This window comes from Aulonocara stuartgranti, assembly GCF_965226115.1.
Source record: "Aulonocara stuartgranti genome assembly, chromosome: 10".
Classification (NCBI taxonomy): Eukaryota; Metazoa; Chordata; class Actinopteri; order Cichliformes; family Cichlidae; genus Aulonocara; species Aulonocara stuartgranti.
The window spans coordinates 23,478,920-23,498,944 of record NC_138946.1 but is presented as its reverse complement, the minus strand read 5'-3'; positions in this window follow the sequence as shown (position 1 = coordinate 23,498,944).

Sequence of the window (20,025 nt, the reverse complement as noted above, 5' to 3'; positions counted from 1 at the left end):
TCTGGGTCCTTCAGGAGAAAACAAAAACTGTTACCTAAATATCAATGCTTTGAATACATTATTGTGTGGTCCACGTTCATGCACTCACAGTGATCTGCACTGCCAGCAGTCCCTCACCTGCATCTTTGGCATCAATGGTGACCTTCACTGGCAGAGAGGTGGGCGCTCCAGTGGTGTTAAGGCCGGATCCACTTGCACGCACCTTGCTGGTATCATGGGTGGGCAGCACCTTCACCTTGTAAGGGCGGACCAAAGGGGAGAGAAGACAACTGGCTGTGGAATACAGTCTCACAAATGAAAGGAGCCTTATTTACAGAACCGAGTAAACCACGCAAAGAGTTTTCCATTTTCAAAGCTGGCCAGAGTGGAACACTGTAACATGTAACACCTAGAAGGTTCAGATGGCTGCAGTACTTTGCTAATTTGGATCAAAAGTTTGGGGGGAAAATGTAATTAAATCAAGTGATTGTAATGCTGTTACTTCCGTTGTGTAGTTAACCATCTATCATTTTAGATGTTTCATTAGCAGCCTGATGAAATTAGCTGTGTAGTTAGCCGACTTCTGCCATCCAAACAGATGAGGTGAATTATGCAGATCACTAGCACAGTACACAGATTACCACTTCTTATTCCAGCCAGACTTCAGGTACTTCATTCGAATCATGCAGTAACAACAAAGATTTATTACTACTGGCTTTTTAAATTGTGCTTCTTCTGTTCTAGAAAAACAGAAACATGTGATCACAGGGTTTTGTTTTTTTCAATGACATTTGTGTTGGTTGTGTCGGTTGCAGGCAAACATTTATCATAATGGTTAGATATTAGGAAATAGCTTAAAATGTGTGCATATTTAACTTGTTGCACTGCCGTAGTGTTACCTGCGTGGGATCTCCTCATGAGCATATGACTGTACCCTGGATGATGATATGTGAGGAGCTTGAACTTGATTCGCTAACAGAAACTCATTTGGCTAGCTTAGCGCACATGTCTTGTGGCAAGATATATGCACTTAAATGTTTTAAGTCATTGGCTGTTCTGCCAAATTGCCACCAACCTGCAACTTTGTGAGCTGACTGTTTCGCGATTTTTGTGTTTTAGACAACAAAAAGAAAAGAAAAAGATGTACAGATCCAGGCTTTTCCTTTACTGTGGTAGTCGCATAGAATGACGTCACTGACACTGGTTTAATATGAAAACAAACTTTGCAAAAAAAAGAAAGAAGAAGAAGTGAGTCGGCGTGTCATCTTTATCGAGCACCATACATGTTTTGCCTCACATTAAAATTATTACTTTTCCTTTTCAAAAATAATTTATATTCAGAGAAGTCAAATATAGCAAATTTGTACAGCTTACACGGCGGGCAGGTGGCGCAGAACACTTGCCGGCCCCTGGCAACCTCAAGCACAGACAGGCCCTGGTTCGAGCCTCGGCTCGAACACACTCACTGAGTTCAGGTCCTATCTGTGTCTTCAGTCTGCTAGGGGGATTCCTGGTCTGCGCAGGGAATCCCAATCCTTTTTTTTTCTTTTCTTTTTTGGGCTGTTGGGGCCTGTATTTACAAAGCTGGGACTATCTCCGTTGTCATGGCTACCAAGAACAACGCCAGCTTGGGGGAGAGCGGAGAGCCGATAAGCAAACACTCATTCATCCTTTCTCCTCTTTCGTTTCACAGCTGCTGCGGTGGGAAACGCTGGGACTTGTGTGGCTATGCAGTTTTTGCATTGTTGGCAACTTTTAAGGACCAGCCTTGAATTTTACACATTTGATAAGTGAAGCCTGGATATATAGTGAAGAGAGCTGGGATAATCTGGACACAATCTGCAGGCTGCATCTCCAAATCACAAGTGGCTTTAGATCTGACTCTTACAGACAGGCATGCATGTCTCAGGGTGATTACACACTAACACATTGTGATTAATCACACACATTTGTATACATTTTATTAACAAGATAATAAAAAAAACACTATACAAAATGTGTTTTTGTGACAGGCCGCTAGTAACAAAGTGCTCTCAAGGTTAAATACACATACCGGTAGACATTGAGGGCTAGCAGGAGGGACCATGCGCTTACCTGCTGCTCTCTGGCAGGTAGCTCCATGCCCTCCTGGGTTTTAAATGCACCTTAGAACACACATGCATCAACACTACAATGAGCGGGTGGAGGGAGGTTTGGAGTCTTCTCTCACCCCCATTCTCTGCGACCTGCTGGAGCGGGGGGGGCTAGGAGGAGGAGTTGGCCGTCCGACTGCGGTCTGGGGTGTGGGGCCTCCCTGCTGCTGCGGAGTCGGGGCGGTCTGCCTCCCCCCACCGCAGGGAAAAGGGTAATACCACCTGGGTCTGGGTGCAGTTCCCCCTCCAGGGGCAAGGGTACCTAGACCCGGTTTGTAGGGTACGCTTGGGGAGTGTGATCGTGTGTACAGCGTCTCTTTATGTCTGTCTCCACGTTGGTTGAGTGTGGAGTAAGTGCATATGAGAGCATGAGGGTGGGAATGGATGTTTGTATATGTGTGTGCCTGTATTTCTGTGTCTATATGTCAGGTTGGGTGTCAGGCGCCACCTCTCTGGGGACATCTCAGGCCCTCCAAGGTTTGGAGGCCTATCTCCCCCTACCACCACTTCCCCTGCCAGTGGCGGACTCCCTCAGACATCGGTGCGTTGGTGGTTCTTTGTGTCCGGGGATGGGCGTCCAGGTACACACCGGCTCACTCCTTGGCGGCCGCTTATCGGGGCCTGGAGCCTGGGGCTCGCTCGGGCCACTTCGGAGGTGGGGTGCCCCCGGCCTCTCGGCCTGGGGCTCGGTCACTCAGGCACGGCTGGCTGCCGGCGGAGCTCACGGGCGCGTCACTGCAACTCCCCCTGGCTTCTGCTCCGCGGCTGCTGAGTGAGCCCTCATCTGGGACTCTCCTCAGCTCTTTCTGGGACAGTGGCGCGGCTGCCCCTCTGTTGGTCTTCCTTGGTCTCTTGTGTTCTGGGGGCCTCTGGATGTCTGGAGTTTTGATCTCCTCCATACCTGCTTCATGCCCTGGAGGACGGGGCTGTGGCCCCCCCACACCCTCTAGCAGATCATTACATGAAGGAACCTTTTTAAAAAAAAACAAGCGCATCCATGCTCACAGGTGTACACATGGGTGATCACACCCACAAACTACACCCTTTTTGGCTCCTACCTCAAAGCACACTGTGTTCTGTTGATCTTATGTGCTGCACAATAATGTTTAATATTTAGTATTTACTGTCATATTCCCATATATCATTGTGATGCTGTTTATTCTATTACTCTTGTTCTCTTCTGCTTGTTTTCTTTTTTCTTTCTCAGCAGGTGATCCAGGTGATCGATATATGCATTTTTTATTTCTTTTTTTTTCCCTGCTCATTCTGTTGGTTTTTGTTTTTTGCCCTTCTCCCCCGTCCCTCTTCTCAGCTGTTTCTCTTTCCCTCTTTCTTTCTCCCCTTCTTTCCCCCAGTCAAGTCTGTCCCGTATTCAGCAAGTGAAAATAAAATAAACAATAAAAGGTGAATCAAATGGACCATTACGGCAAGGCTGGGATGGTCAATTTGGTAAAGTAAATCCGTTGGGCATCTTTCTTTGCCTTTAGACAACAATTCTGATGGCAAAAGAGCCAAACGGGACAGGCAAAAAAAAAAGAAAAAAAGAAAAAAAGAAGTGGCTTTAGATCTGACTCTTACAGACAGGCATGCATGTCTCAGGGTGATTACACACTAACACATTGTGATTAATCACACACATTTGTATACATTTTATTAACAAGATAAAAAAAAAAACACTATACAAAATGTGTTTTTGTGACAGGCCGCTAGTAACAAAGTGCTTAAAGATTTCAAATTGGTTCTTTCCCAAGTTTTCTGTTATGTGTACACATATTCCTTGAATTAGGTGCTTTTTAATTCTCCAATAATGGTCAGTGCAAAGTGTTTACACAAACAAACAAACAAACAAGTGTTTACACAAACAAACAAACAAACAAAAAACATTACTCAGAAAATGGTCAGGTACAAGAACTGGATTAAAAAGGATTGGAAAAAACAGATAATGTCCAATGAAATACTTTAGCGTGTGGCTCATGACTTTTGCACAGTACTGTAAATGTTATTAATAATGAAAGATATAAAGATGTAGCTTTCCCATTTTTAAAAAATTCCCATACACATTATTCTTTTCTTCTAGTGAAGGTGCCTCCTCCTTCAGACCTTAGGATAACTAATTTCTCAGACAGTGACATCACGGTGCGCTGGGAAGCTGCAGATGATGATGATGTTTCTTACCTCATTAAGTGGATCTCCCTAAGTGGAGGCGACCTGAGGCAGGTGGGGAAGAACTATTGAGTTGTTGGAGTACATATTATGAAATAAAAAATACAATATCTCAATAAACTGTTGTCCTGTGTCTTAAGGAGTATCAGATATCACTGTCTGCACTCTATGGAGATGGAGCTCAGAGTGAAGCTGTGGCCGTACGCTATAGCACCTGTGAGTCACACATTTTAACTATATCAGCTGCTGGTGGGAGCAGGCTCTCATGGATCTTTCTGGATATTTGCAGCGGGGACATGCTGGGGTCATTTTGGAGCAGGTTAATTTGTGTGCGCCACGTGTCATAATCAGTTTTGTTGTTAGGTCTGGGAACCTTACCGGAGAAGGTACGGAGTCTAACCTGGGACTGGATGTGTTTGACATCTTGCCTTCGTACGATATGCTCTACCACGACCTTCTGAATGTCAGGTGGATTCAAATCACTTACTGAAAGGGACGCACAGGCTTAAGCAGACAAAGAAGGAAATCGGGTAAACCCTCCAGCACTCATTTCTGTGTCCATTCTGGGCTAAAAACAAAAACACCTCATAACTACCTGTGGATGCTGGCTGAGCCTCTGAAGGTTGAGTGATATGTCATTAAGCAGGTAGTCAGAGTTCTCATTGATCAGTTCCTTGAGGGAAGTGTATCCACAGGCCTTACTGATGTCCTACATGGAGCTCAGCGCCGCCTGGCTCACCAGCAGTGTCTCCTCACCAGCTTTCTCCAGCACAGGATACAGCGAGGCCATCAACAAGGCACAGAAATTGCGGCCCACTGGCTGAGCACAGCAGGCGATTCCCCCGAGTTGGATGCACAGCTGACAGATGTTGCTGTTGAGCTAATGGATCATGGATGCAGATGTTGATGATGAAGGAATCACTTGGAGAGAGCTTGTATTTGAGTTGCTGGCATCACTGTTGTATATCGAGGGGAGTCTGGATGGACCGAGCAGCTACGCAAAGAGACAAAACCTGTGTTAAAGCACTGCTTTCTAACCACTTTTACACATGCACTGCAGCTCTGAAGTTTTCAAGATATTGTCCATGCACGTGAGAACGCAAATGTCTGACACAGTTAGATCAAACATTAAACAGCCTTTAGCCTTCCTGCTCCTGAGTGAAAGCCTGTATTATATCTGACTGTGCTCATGTGGGGATAAGACAGATTAGCCTTTTCTCAAAGTGAAGAGTGGGGGCCAATTTAGGATCTTCACTCAAATTTAAAATACAAGGGAAACTGATGTATTTCCTTAAATAAACAAAAACCACACAAGCGCTTATAAAATGCTCATCCTACCCAGTCATATGCAAAGTGTTAGAATCAACGTGTGATCCACCTGCCACTAAGAGATATTATTTCTCTTTGGTAGATGGAAAAAATGGAATCAAACTCACTGTCAGTAGCTACAACAGCACATTTGTTATAATATGATGAATCAAGCATTTAGATATTAAATAGTATTGAGGGAGACAGGATCAAATACAGTGGGGCAAAAAAGTATTTAGTCAGCCACCAATTGTGCACGTTCTCCCACTTAAAAATATGAGAGAGGCCTGTCATTTTCATCATAGGTATACCTCTAACTTGTCCGAGTTTTAAAGAACTGATTTGCAAATTATGGTGGAAAAGAAGTATTTGGTCACCTCATTTTTTGCCCCACTGCGTAATATACAAAGATATTTGTGGCAACTCGATGTGCTTTGTCCACTTTTATTATCGGATTGCTCTGTTAACCAAAGGGAATACCTCAGTTTATTGTATGTTTGACTATAATTTACAAAAAGACTAAAGCATCATTTCTTATCTTTTCTACAATAACTATGAAATGAACAAATGGAGAGTGCTCGCTCAAGTCATGGATCAAGTGACTTAAAGGGCCGTTTTCAAAGAAAACTAAAAGTGTATAAGCAACCAAGGAAGTGAGTCCTACCTGGCCACTGGACAACATTCAGTGACAGTGCACTTGCTGGCATCTCCGGTGATTCAGTAGGGTGAATAAGGGATCTTGTCTCCTCCGTACTTAATGAGAGTGGTGTATCTGTCAGTCATGTCTGGCACATAAAACACCAGGTAGGTCCCATCATGGCTGTCACAGATATCTGCTTCTTGGGCTTCCCCTCTGGGTCCTTCAGGAGAAAACAAAAACTGTTACCTAAATATCAATGCTTTGAATACATTATTGTGTGGTCCACGTTCATGCACTCACAGTGATCTGCACTGCCAGCAGTCCCTCACCTGCATCTTTGGCATCAATGGTGACCTTCACTGGCAGAGAGGTGGGCGCTCCAGTGGTGTTAAGGCCGGATCCACTTGCACGCACCTTGCTGGTATCATGGGTGGGCAGCACCTTCACCTTGTAAGGGCGGACCAAAGGGGAGAGAAGACAACTGGCTGTGGAATACAGTCTCACAAATGAAAGGAGCCTTATTTACAGAACCGAGTAAACCACGCAAAGAGTTTTCCATTTTCAAAGCTGGCCAGAGTGGAACACTGTAACATGTAACACCTAGAAGGTTCAGATGGCTGCAGTACTTTGCTAATTTGGATCAAATGTTTGGGGGGAAAATGTAATTAAATCAAGTGATTGTAATGCTGTTACTTCCGTTGTGTAGTTAACCATCTATCATTTTAGATGTTTCATTAGCAGCCTGATGAAATTAGCTGTGTAGTTAGCCGACTTCTGCCATCCAAACAGATGAGGTGAATTATGCAGATCACTAGCACAGTACACAGATTACCACTTCTTATTCCAGCCAGACTTCAGGTACTTCATTCGAATCATGCAGTAACAACAAAGATTTATTACTACTGGCTTTTTAAATTGTGCTTCTTCTGTTCTAGAAAAACAGAAACATGTGATCACAGGGTTTTGTTTTTTTCAATGACATTTGTGTTGGTTGTGTCGGTTGCAGGCAAACATTTATCATAATGGTTAGATATTAGGAAATAGCTTAAAATGTGTGCATATTTAACTTGTTGCACTGCCGTAGTGTTACCTGCGTGGGATCTCCTCATGAGCATATGACTGTACCCTGGATGATGATATGTGAGGAGCTTGAACTTGATTCGCTAACAGAAACGAATTTGGCTAGCTTAGCGCACATGTCTTGTGGCAAGATATATGCACTTAAATGTTTTAAGTCATTGGCTGTTCTGCCAAATTGCCACCAACCTGCAACTTTGTGAGCTGACTGTTTCGCGATTTTTGTGTTTTAGACAACAAAAAGAAAAGAAAAAGATGTACAGATCCAGGCTTTTCCTTTACTGTGGTAGTCGCATAGAATGACGTCACTGACACTGGTTTAATATGAAAACAAACTTTGCAAAAAAAAGAAAGAAGAAGAAGTGAGTCGGCGTGTCATCTTTATCGAGCACCATACATGTTTTGCCTCACATTAAAATTATTACTTTTCCTTTTCAAAAATAATTTATATTCAGAGAAGTCAAATATAGCAAATTTGTACAGCTTACACGGCGGGCAGGTGGCGCAGAACACTTGCCGGCCCCTGGCAACCTCAAGCACAGACAGGCCCTGGTTCGAGCCTCGGCTCGAACACACTCACTGAGTTCAGGTCCTATCTGTGTCTTCAGTCTGCTAGGGGGATTCCTGGTCTGCGCAGGGAATCCCAATCCCTTTTTTTTCTTTTCTTTTTTGGGCTGTTGGGGCCTGTATTTACAAAGCTGGGACTATCTCCGTTGTCATGGCTACCAAGAACAACGCCAGCTTGGGGGAGAGCGGAGAGCCGATAAGCAAACACTCATTCATCCTTTCTCCTCTTTCGTTTCACAGCTGCTGCGGTGGGAAACGCTGGGACTTGTGTGGCTATGCAGTTTTTGCATTGTTGGCAACTTTTAAGGACCAGCCTTGAATTTTACACATTTGATAAGTGAAGCCTGGATATATAGTGAAGAGAGCTGGGATAATCTGGACACAATCTGCAGGCTGCATCTCCAAATCACAAGTGGCTTTAGATCTGACTCTTACAGACAGGCATGCATGTCTCAGGGTGATTACACACTAACACATTGTGATTAATCACACACATTTGTATACATTTTATTAACAAGATAATAAAAAAAACACTATACAAAATGTGTTTTTGTGACAGGCCGCTAGTAACAAAGTGCTCTCAAGGTTAAATACACATACCGGTAGACATTGAGGGCTAGCAGGAGGGACCATGCGCTTACCTGCTGCTCTCTGGCAGGTAGCTCCATGCCCTCCTGGGTTTTAAATGCACCTTAGAACACACATGCATCAACACTACAATGAGCGGGTGGAGGGAGGTTTGGAGTCTTCTCTCACCCCCATTCTCTGCGACCTGCTGGAGCGGGGGGGGGGGGGGGGCTAGGAGGAGGAGTTGGCCGTCCGACTGCGGTCTGGGGTGTGGGGCCTCCCTGCTGCTGCGGAGTCGGGGCGGTCTGCCTCCCCCCACCGCAGGGAAAAGGGTAATACCACCTGGGTCTGGGTGCAGTTCCCCCTCCAGGGGCAAGGGTACCTAGACCCGGTTTGTAGGGTACGCTTGGGGAGTGTGATCGTGTGTACAGCGTCTCTTTATGTCTGTCTCCACGTTGGTTGAGTGTGGAGTAAGTGCATATGAGAGCATGAGGGTGGGAATGGATGTTTGTATATGTGTGTGCCTGTATTTCTGTGTCTATATGTCAGGTTGGGTGTCAGGCGCCACCTCTCTGGGGACATCTCAGGCCCTCCAAGGTTTGGAGGCCTATCTCCCCCTACCACCACTTCCCCTGCCAGTGGCGGACTCCCTCAGACATCGGTGCGTTGGTGGTTCTTTGTGTCCGGGGATGGGCGTCCAGGTACACACCGGCTCACTCCTTGGCGGCCGCTTATCGGGGCCTGGAGCCTGGGGCTCGCTCGGGCCACTTCGGAGGTGGGGTGCCCCCGGCCTCTCGGCCTGGGGCTCGGTCACTCAGGCACGGCTGGCTGCCGGCGGAGCTCACGGGCGCGTCACTGCAACTCCCCCTGGCTTCTGCTCCGCGGCTGCTGAGTGAGCCCTCATCTGGGACTCTCCTCAGCTCTTTCTGGGACAGTGGCGCGGCTGCCCCTCTGTTGGTCTTCCTTGGTCTCTTGTGTTCTGGGGGCCTCTGGATGTCTGGAGTTTTGATCTCCTCCATACCTGCTTCATGCCCTGGAGGACGGGGCTGTGGCCCCCCCACACCCTCTAGCAGATCATTACATGAAGGAACCTTTTTAAAAAAAAACAAGCGCATCCATGCTCACAGGTGTACACATGGGTGATCACACCCACAAACTACACCCTTTTTGGCTCCTACCTCAAAGCACACTGTGTTCTGTTGATCTTATGTGCTGCACAATAATGTTTAATATTTAGTATTTACTGTCATATTCCCATATATCATTGTGATGCTGTTTATTCTATTACTCTTGTTCTCTTCTGCTTGTTTTCTTTTTTCTTTCTCAGCAGGTGATCCAGGTGATCGATATATGCATTTTTTATTTCTTTTTTTTTCCCTGCTCATTCTGTTGGTTTTTGTTTTTTGCCCTTCTCCCCCGTCCCTCTTCTCAGCTGTTTCTCTTTCCCTCTTTCTTTCTCCCCTTCTTTCCCCCAGTCAAGTCTGTCCCGTATTCAGCAAGTGAAAATAAAATAAACAATAAAAGGTGAATCAAATGGACCATTACGGCAAGGCTGGGATGGTCAATTTGGTAAAGTAAATCCGTTGGGCATCTTTCTTTGCCTTTAGACAACAATTCTGATGGCAAAAGAGCCAAACGGGACAGGCAAAAAAAAAAGAAAAAAAGAAAAAAAGAAGTGGCTTTAGATCTGACTCTTACAGACAGGCATGCATGTCTCAGGGTGATTACACACTAACACATTGTGATTAATCACACACATTTGTATACATTTTATTAACAAGATAAAAAAAAAACACTATACAAAATGTGTTTTTGTGACAGGCCGCTAGTAACAAAGTGCTTAAAGATTTCAAATTGGTTCTTTCCCAAGTTTTCTGTTATGTGTACACATATTCCTTGAATTAGGTGCTTTTTAATTCTCCAATAATGGTCAGTGCAAAGTGTTTACACAAACAAACAAACAAACAAGTGTTTACACAAACAAACAAACAAACAAAAAACATTACTCAGAAAATGGTCAGGTACAAGAACTGGATTAAAAAGGATTGGAAAAAACAGATAATGTCCAATGAAATACTTTAGCGTGTGGCTCATGACTTTTGCACAGTACTGTAAATGTTATTAATAATGAAAGATATAAAGATGTAGCTTTCCCATTTTTAAAAAATTCCCATACACATTATTCTTTTCTTCTAGTGAAGGTGCCTCCTCCTTCAGACCTTAGGATAACTAATTTCTCAGACAGTGACATCACGGTGCGCTGGGAAGCTGCAGATGATGATGATGTTTCTTACCTCATTAAGTGGATCTCCCTAAGTGGAGGCGACCTGAGGCAGGTGGGGAAGAACTATTGAGTTGTTGGAGTACATATTATGAAATAAAAAATACAATATCTCAATAAACTGTTGTCCTGTGTCTTAAGGAGTATCAGATATCACTGTCTGCACTCTATGGAGATGGAGCTCAGAGTGAAGCTGTGGCCGTACGCTATAGCACCTGTGAGTCACACATTTTAACTATATCAGCTGCTGGTGGGAGCAGGCTCTCATGGATCTTTCTGGATATTTGCAGCGGGGACATGCTGGGGTCATTTTGGAGCAGGTTAATTTGTGTGCGCCACGTGTCATAATCAGTTTTGTTGTTAGGTCTGGGAACCTTACCGGAGAAGGTACGGAGTCTAACCTGGGACTGGATGTGTTTGACATCTTGCCTTCGTACGATATGCTCTACCACGACCTTCTGAATGTCAGGTGGATTCAAATCACTTACTGAAAGGGACGCACAGGCTTAAGCAGACAAAGAAGGAAATCGGGTAAACCCTCCAGCACTCATTTCTGTGTCCATTCTGGGCTAAAAACAAAAACACCTCATAACTACCTGTGGATGCTGGCTGAGCCTCTGAAGGTTGAGTGATATGTCATTAAGCAGGTAGTCAGAGTTCTCATTGATCAGTTCCTTGAGGGAAGTGTATCCACAGGCCTTACTGATGTCCTACATGGAGCTCAGCGCCGCCTGGCTCACCAGCAGTGTCTCCTCACCAGCTTTCTCCAGCACAGGATACAGCGAGGCCATCAACAAGGCACAGAAATTGCGGCCCACTGGCTGAGCACAGCAGGCGATTCCCCCGAGTTGGATGCACAGCTGACAGATGTTGCTGTTGAGCTAATGGATCATGGATGCAGATGTTGATGATGAAGGAATCACTTGGAGAGAGCTTGTATTTGAGTTGCTGGCATCACTGTTGTATATCGAGGGGAGTCTGGATGGACCGAGCAGCTACGCAAAGAGACAAAACCTGTGTTAAAGCACTGCTTTCTAACCACTTTTACACATGCACTGCAGCTCTGAAGTTTTCAAGATATTGTCCATGCACGTGAGAACGCAAATGTCTGACACAGTTAGATCAAACATTAAACAGCCTTTAGCCTTCCTGCTCCTGAGTGAAAGCCTGTATTATATCTGACTGTGCTCATGTGGGGATAAGACAGATTAGCCTTTTCTCAAAGTGAAGAGTGGGGGCCAATTTAGGATCTTCACTCAAATTTAAAATACAAGGGAAACTGATGTATTTCCTTAAATAAACAAAAACCACACAAGCGCTTATAAAATGCTCATCCTACCCAGTCATATGCAAAGTGTTAGAATCAACGTGTGATCCACCTGCCACTAAGAGATATTATTTCTCTTTGGTAGATGGAAAAAATGGAATCAAACTCACTGTCAGTAGCTACAACAGCACATTTGTTATAATATGATGAATCAAGCATTTAGATATTAAATAGTATTGAGGGAGACAGGATCAAATACAGTGGGGCAAAAAAGTATTTAGTCAGCCACCAATTGTGCACGTTCTCCCACTTAAAAATATGAGAGAGGCCTGTCATTTTCATCATAGGTATACCTCTAACTTGTCCGAGTTTTAAAGAACTGATTTGCAAATTATGGTGGAAAAGAAGTATTTGGTCACCTCATTTTTTGCCCCACTGCGTAATATACAAAGATATTTGTGGCAACTCGATGTGCTTTGTCCACTTTTATTATCGGATTGCTCTGTTAACCAAAGGGAATACCTCAGTTTATTGTATGTTTGACTATAATTTACAAAAAGACTAAAGCATCATTTCTTATCTTTTCTACAATAACTATGAAATGAACAAATGGAGAGTGCTCGCTCAAGTCATGGATCAAGTGACTTAAAGGGCCGTTTTCAAAGAAAACTAAAAGTGTATAAGCAACCAAGGAAGTGAGTCCTACCTGGCCACTGGACAACATTCAGTGACAGTGCACTTGCTGGCATCTCCGGTGATTCAGTAGGGTGAATAAGGGATCTTGTCTCCTCCGTACTTAATGAGAGTGGTGTATCTGTCAGTCATGTCTGGCACATAAAACACCAGGTAGGTCCCATCATGGCTGTCACAGATATCTGCTTCTTGGGCTTCCCCTCTGGGTCCTTCAGGAGAAAACAAAAACTGTTACCTAAATATCAATGCTTTGAATACATTATTGTGTGGTCCACGTTCATGCACTCACAGTGATCTGCACTGCCAGCAGTCCCTCACCTGCATCTTTGGCATCAATGGTGACCTTCACTGGCAGAGAGGTGGGCGCTCCAGTGGTGTTAAGGCCGGATCCACTTGCACGCACCTTGCTGGTATCATGGGTGGGCAGCACCTTCACCTTGTAAGGGCGGACCAAAGGGGAGAGAAGACAACTGGCTGTGGAATACAGTCTCACAAATGAAAGGAGCCTTATTTACAGAACCGAGTAAACCACGCAAAGAGTTTTCCATTTTCAAAGCTGGCCAGAGTGGAACACTGTAACATGTAACACCTAGAAGGTTCAGATGGCTGCAGTACTTTGCTAATTTGGATCAAATGTTTGGGGGGAAAATGTAATTAAATCAAGTGATTGTAATGCTGTTACTTCCGTTGTGTAGTTAACCATCTATCATTTTAGATGTTTCATTAGCAGCCTGATGAAATTAGCTGTGTAGTTAGCCGACTTCTGCCATCCAAACAGATGAGGTGAATTATGCAGATCACTAGCACAGTACACAGATTACCACTTCTTATTCCAGCCAGACTTCAGGTACTTCATTCGAATCATGCAGTAACAACAAAGATTTATTACTACTGGCTTTTTAAATTGTGCTTCTTCTGTTCTAGAAAAACAGAAACATGTGATCACAGGGTTTTGTTTTTTTCAATGACATTTGTGTTGGTTGTGTCGGTTGCAGGCAAACATTTATCATAATGGTTAGATATTAGGAAATAGCTTAAAATGTGTGCATATTTAACTTGTTGCACTGCCGTAGTGTTACCTGCGTGGGATCTCCTCATGAGCATATGACTGTACCCTGGATGATGATATGTGAGGAGCTTGAACTTGATTCGCTAACAGAAACGAATTTGGCTAGCTTAGCGCACATGTCTTGTGGCAAGATATATGCACTTAAATGTTTTAAGTCATTGGCTGTTCTGCCAAATTGCCACCAACCTGCAACTTTGTGAGCTGACTGTTTCGCGATTTTTGTGTTTTAGACAACAAAAAGAAAAGAAAAAGATGTACAGATCCAGGCTTTTCCTTTACTGTGGTAGTCGCATAGAATGACGTCACTGACACTGGTTTAATATGAAAACAAACTTTGCAAAAAAAAGAAAGAAGAAGAAGTGAGTCGGCGTGTCATCTTTATCGAGCACCATACATGTTTTGCCTCACATTAAAATTATTACTTTTCCTTTTCAAAAATAATTTATATTCAGAGAAGTCAAATATAGCAAATTTGTACAGCTTACACGGCGGGCAGGTGGCGCAGAACACTTGCCGGCCCCTGGCAACCTCAAGCACAGACAGGCCCTGGTTCGAGCCTCGGCTCGAACACACTCACTGAGTTCAGGTCCTATCTGTGTCTTCAGTCTGCTAGGGGGATTCCTGGTCTGCGCAGGGAATCCCAATCCCTTTTTTTTCTTTTCTTTTTTGGGCTGTTGGGGCCTGTATTTACAAAGCTGGGACTATCTCCGTTGTCATGGCTACCAAGAACAACGCCAGCTTGGGGGAGAGCGGAGAGCCGATAAGCAAACACTCATTCATCCTTTCTCCTCTTTCGTTTCACAGCTGCTGCGGTGGGAAACGCTGGGACTTGTGTGGCTATGCAGTTTTTGCATTGTTGGCAACTTTTAAGGACCAGCCTTGAATTTTACACATTTGATAAGTGAAGCCTGGATATATAGTGAAGAGAGCTGGGATAATCTGGACACAATCTGCAGGCTGCATCTCCAAATCACAAGTGGCTTTAGATCTGACTCTTACAGACAGGCATGCATGTCTCAGGGTGATTACACACTAACACATTGTGATTAATCACACACATTTGTATACATTTTATTAACAAGATAATAAAAAAAACACTATACAAAATGTGTTTTTGTGACAGGCCGCTAGTAACAAAGTGCTCTCAAGGTTAAATACACATACCGGTAGACATTGAGGGCTAGCAGGAGGGACCATGCGCTTACCTGCTGCTCTCTGGCAGGTAGCTCCATGCCCTCCTGGGTTTTAAATGCACCTTAGAACACACATGCATCAACACTACAATGAGCGGGTGGAGGGAGGTTTGGAGTCTTCTCTCACCCCCATTCTCTGCGACCTGCTGGAGCGGGGGGGGGGGGGGGCTAGGAGGAGGAGTTGGCCGTCCGACTGCGGTCTGGGGTGTGGGGCCTCCCTGCTGCTGCGGAGTCGGGGCGGTCTGCCTCCCCCCACCGCAGGGAAAAGGGTAATACCACCTGGGTCTGGGTGCAGTTCCCCCTCCAGGGGCAAGGGTACCTAGACCCGGTTTGTAGGGTACGCTTGGGGAGTGTGATCGTGTGTACAGCGTCTCTTTATGTCTGTCTCCACGTTGGTTGAGTGTGGAGTAAGTGCATATGAGAGCATGAGGGTGGGAATGGATGTTTGTATATGTGTGTGCCTGTATTTCTGTGTCTATATGTCAGGTTGGGTGTCAGGCGCCACCTCTCTGGGGACATCTCAGGCCCTCCAAGGTTTGGAGGCCTATCTCCCCCTACCACCACTTCCCCTGCCAGTGGCGGACTCCCTCAGACATCGGTGCGTTGGTGGTTCTTTGTGTCCGGGGATGGGCGTCCAGGTACACACCGGCTCACTCCTTGGCGGCCGCTTATCGGGGCCTGGAGCCTGGGGCTCGCTCGGGCCACTTCGGAGGTGGGGTGCCCCCGGCCTCTCGGCCTGGGGCTCGGTCACTCAGGCACGGCTGGCTGCCGGCGGAGCTCACGGGCGCGTCACTGCAACTCCCCCTGGCTTCTGCTCCGCGGCTGCTGAGTGAGCCCTCATCTGGGACTCTCCTCAGCTCTTTCTGGGACAGTGGCGCGGCTGCCCCTCTGTTGGTCTTCCTTGGTCTCTTGTGTTCTGGGGGCCTCTGGATGTCTGGAGTTTTGATCTCCTCCATACCTGCTTCATGCCCTGGAGGACGGGGCTGTGGCCCCCCCACACCCTCTAGCAGATCATTACATGAAGGAACCTTTTTAAAAAAAAACAAGCGCATCCATGCTCACAGGTGTACACATGGGTGATCACACCCACAAACTACACCCTTTTTGGCTCCTACCTCAAAGCACACTGTGTTCTGTTGATCTTATGTGCTGCACAATAATGTTTAATATTTAGTATTTACTGTCATATTCCCATATATCATTGTGATGCTGTTTATTCTATTACTCTTGTTCTCTTCTGCTTGTTTTCTTTTTTCTTTCTCAGCAGGTGATCCAGGTGATCGATATATGCATTTTTTATTTCTTTTTTTTTCCCTGCTCATTCTGTTGGTTTTTGTTTTTTGCCCTTCTCCCCCGTCCCTCTTCTCAGCTGTTTCTCTTTCCCTCTTTCTTTCTCCCCTTCTTTCCCCCAGTCAAGTCTGTCCCGTATTCAGCAAGTGAAAATAAAATAAACAATAAAAGGTGAATCAAATGGACCATTACGGCAAGGCTGGGATGGTCAATTTGGTAAAGTAAATCCGTTGGGCATCTTTCTTTGCCTTTAGACAACAATTCTGATGGCAAAAGAGCCAAACGGGACAGGCAAAAAAAAAAGAAAAAAAGAAAAAAAGAAGTGGCTTTAGATCTGACTCTTACAGACAGGCATGCATGTCTCAGGGTGATTACACACTAACACATTGTGATTAATCACACACATTTGTATACATTTTATTAACAAGATAAAAAAAAAAACACTATACAAAATGTGTTTTTGTGACAGGCCGCTAGTAACAAAGTGCTTAAAGATTTCAAATTGGTTCTTTCCCAAGTTTTCTGTTATGTGTACACATATTCCTTGAATTAGGTGCTTTTTAATTCTCCAATAATGGTCAGTGCAAAGTGTTTACACAAACAAACAAACAAACAAGTGTTTACACAAACAAACAAACAAACAAAAAACATTACTCAGAAAATGGTCAGGTACAAGAACTGGATTAAAAAGGATTGGAAAAAACAGATAATGTCCAATGAAATACTTTAGCGTGTGGCTCATGACTTTTGCACAGTACTGTAAATGTTATTAATAATGAAAGATATAAAGATGTAGCTTTCCCATTTTTAAAAAATTCCCATACACATTATTCTTTTCTTCTAGTGAAGGTGCCTCCTCCTTCAGACCTTAGGATAACTAATTTCTCAGACAGTGACATCACGGTGCGCTGGGAAGCTGCAGATGATGATGATGTTTCTTACCTCATTAAGTGGATCTCCCTAAGTGGAGGCGACCTGAGGCAGGTGGGGAAGAACTATTGAGTTGTTGGAGTACATATTATGAAATAAAAAATACAATATCTCAATAAACTGTTGTCCTGTGTCTTAAGGAGTATCAGATATCACTGTCTGCACTCTATGGAGATGGAGCTCAGAGTGAAGCTGTGGCCGTACGCTATAGCACCTGTGAGTCACACATTTTAACTATATCAGCTGCTGGTGGGAGCAGGCTCTCATGGATCTTTCTGGATATTTGCAGCGGGGACATGCTGGGGTCATTTTGGAGCAGGTTAATTTGTGTGCGCCACGTGTCATAATCAGTTTTGTTGTTAGGTCTGGGAACCTTACCGGAGAAGGTACGGAGTCTAACCTGGGACTGGATGTGTTTGACATCTTGCCTTCGTACGATATGCTCTACCACGACCTTCTGAATGTCAGGTGGATTCAAATCACTTACTGAAAGGGACGCACAGGCTTAAGCAGACAAAGAAGGAAATCGGGTAAACCCTCCAGCACTCATTTCTGTGTCCATTCTGGGCTAAAAACAAAAACACCTCATAACTACCTGTGGATGCTGGCTGAGCCTCTGAAGGTTGAGTGATATGTCATTAAGCAGGTAGTCAGAGTTCTCATTGATCAGTTCCTTGAGGGAAGTGTATCCACAGGCCTTACTGATGTCCTACATGGAGCTCAGCGCCGCCTGGCTCACCAGCAGTGTCTCCTCACCAGCTTTCTCCAGCACAGGATACAGCGAGGCCATCAACAAGGCACAGAAATTGCGGCCCACTGGCTGAGCACAGCAGGCGATTCCCCCGAGTTGGATGCACAGCTGACAGATGTTGCTGTTGAGCTAATGGATCATGGATGCAGATGTTGATGATGAAGGAATCACTTGGAGAGAGCTTGTATTTGAGTTGCTGGCATCACTGTTGTATATCGAGGGGAGTCTGGATGGACCGAGCAGCTACGCAAAGAGACAAAACCTGTGTTAAAGCACTGCTTTCTAACCACTTTTACACATGCACTGCAGCTCTGAAGTTTTCAAGATATTGTCCATGCACGTGAGAACGCAAATGTCTGACACAGTTAGATCAAACATTAAACAGCCTTTAGCCTTCCTGCTCCTGAGTGAAAGCCTGTATTATATCTGACTGTGCTCATGTGGGGATAAGACAGATTAGCCTTTTCTCAAAGTGAAGAGTGGGGGCCAATTTAGGATCTTCACTCAAATTTAAAATACAAGGGAAACTGATGTATTTCCTTAAATAAACAAAAACCACACAAGCGCTTATAAAATGCTCATCCTACCCAGTCATATGCAAAGTGTTAGAATCAACGTGTGATCCACCTGCCACTAAGAGATATTATTTCTCTTTGGTAGATGGAAAAAATGGAATCAAACTCACTGTCAGTAGCTACAACAGCACATTTGTTATAATATGATGAATCAAGCATTTAGATATTAAATAGTATTGAGGGAGACAGGATCAAATACAGTGGGGCAAAAAAGTATTTAGTCAGCCACCAATTGTGCACGTTCTCCCACTTAAAAATATGAGAGAGGCCTGTCATTTTCATCATAGGTATACCTCTAACTTGTCCGAGTTTTAAAGAACTGATTTGCAAATTATGGTGGAAAAGAAGTATTTGGTCACCTCATTTTTTGCCCCACTGCGTAATATACAAAGATATTTGTGGCAACTCGATGTGCTTTGTCCACTTTTATTATCGGATTGCTCTGTTAACCAAAGGGAATACCTCAGTTTATTGTATGTTTGACTATAATTTACAAAAAGACTAAAGCATCATTTCTTATCTTTTCTACAATAACTATGAAATGAACAAATGGAGAGTGCTCGCTCAAGTCATGGATCAAGTGACTTAAAGGGCCGTTTTCAAAGAAAACTAAAAGTGTATAAGCAACCAAGGAAGTGAGTCCTACCTGGCCACTGGACAACATTCAGTGACAGTGCACTTGCTGGCATCTCCGGTGGGCAGAGCCCTGATTCAGTAGGGTGAATAAGGGATCTTGTCTCCTCCGTACTTAATGAGAGTGGTGTATCTGTCAGTCATGTCTGGCACATAAAACACCAGGTAGGTCCCATCATGGCTGTCACAGATATCTGCTTCTTGGGCTTCCCCTCTGGGTCCTTCAGGAGAAAACAAAAACTGTTACCTAAATATCAATGCTTTGAATACATTATTGTGTGGTCCACGTTCATGCACTCACAGTGATCTGCACTGCCAGCAGTCCCTCACCTGCATCTTTGGCATCAATGGTGACCTTCACTGGCAGAGAGGTGGGCGCTCCAGTGGTGTTAAGGCCGGATCCACTTGCACGCACCTTGCTGGTATCATGGGTGGGCAGCACCTTCACCTTGTAAGGGCGGACCAAAGGGGAGAGAAGACAACTGGCTGTGGAATACAGTCTCACAAATGAAAGGAGCCTTATTTACAGAACCGAGTAAACCACGCAAAGAGTTTTCCATTTTCAAAGCTGGCCAGAGTGGAACACTGTAACATGTAACACCTAGAAGGTTCAGATGGCTGCAGTACTTTGCTAATTTGGATCAAATGTTTGGGGGGAAAATGTAATTAAATCAAGTGATTGTAATGCTGTTACTTCCGTTGTGTAGTTAACCATCTATCATTTTAGATGTTTCATTAGCAGCCTGATGAAATTAGCTGTGTAGTTAGCCGACTTCTGCCATCCAAACAGATGAGGTGAATTATGCAGATCACTAGCACAGTACACAGATGACCACTTCTTATTCCAGCCAGACTTCAGGTACTTCATTCGAATCATGCAGTAACAACAAAGATTTATTACTACTGGCTT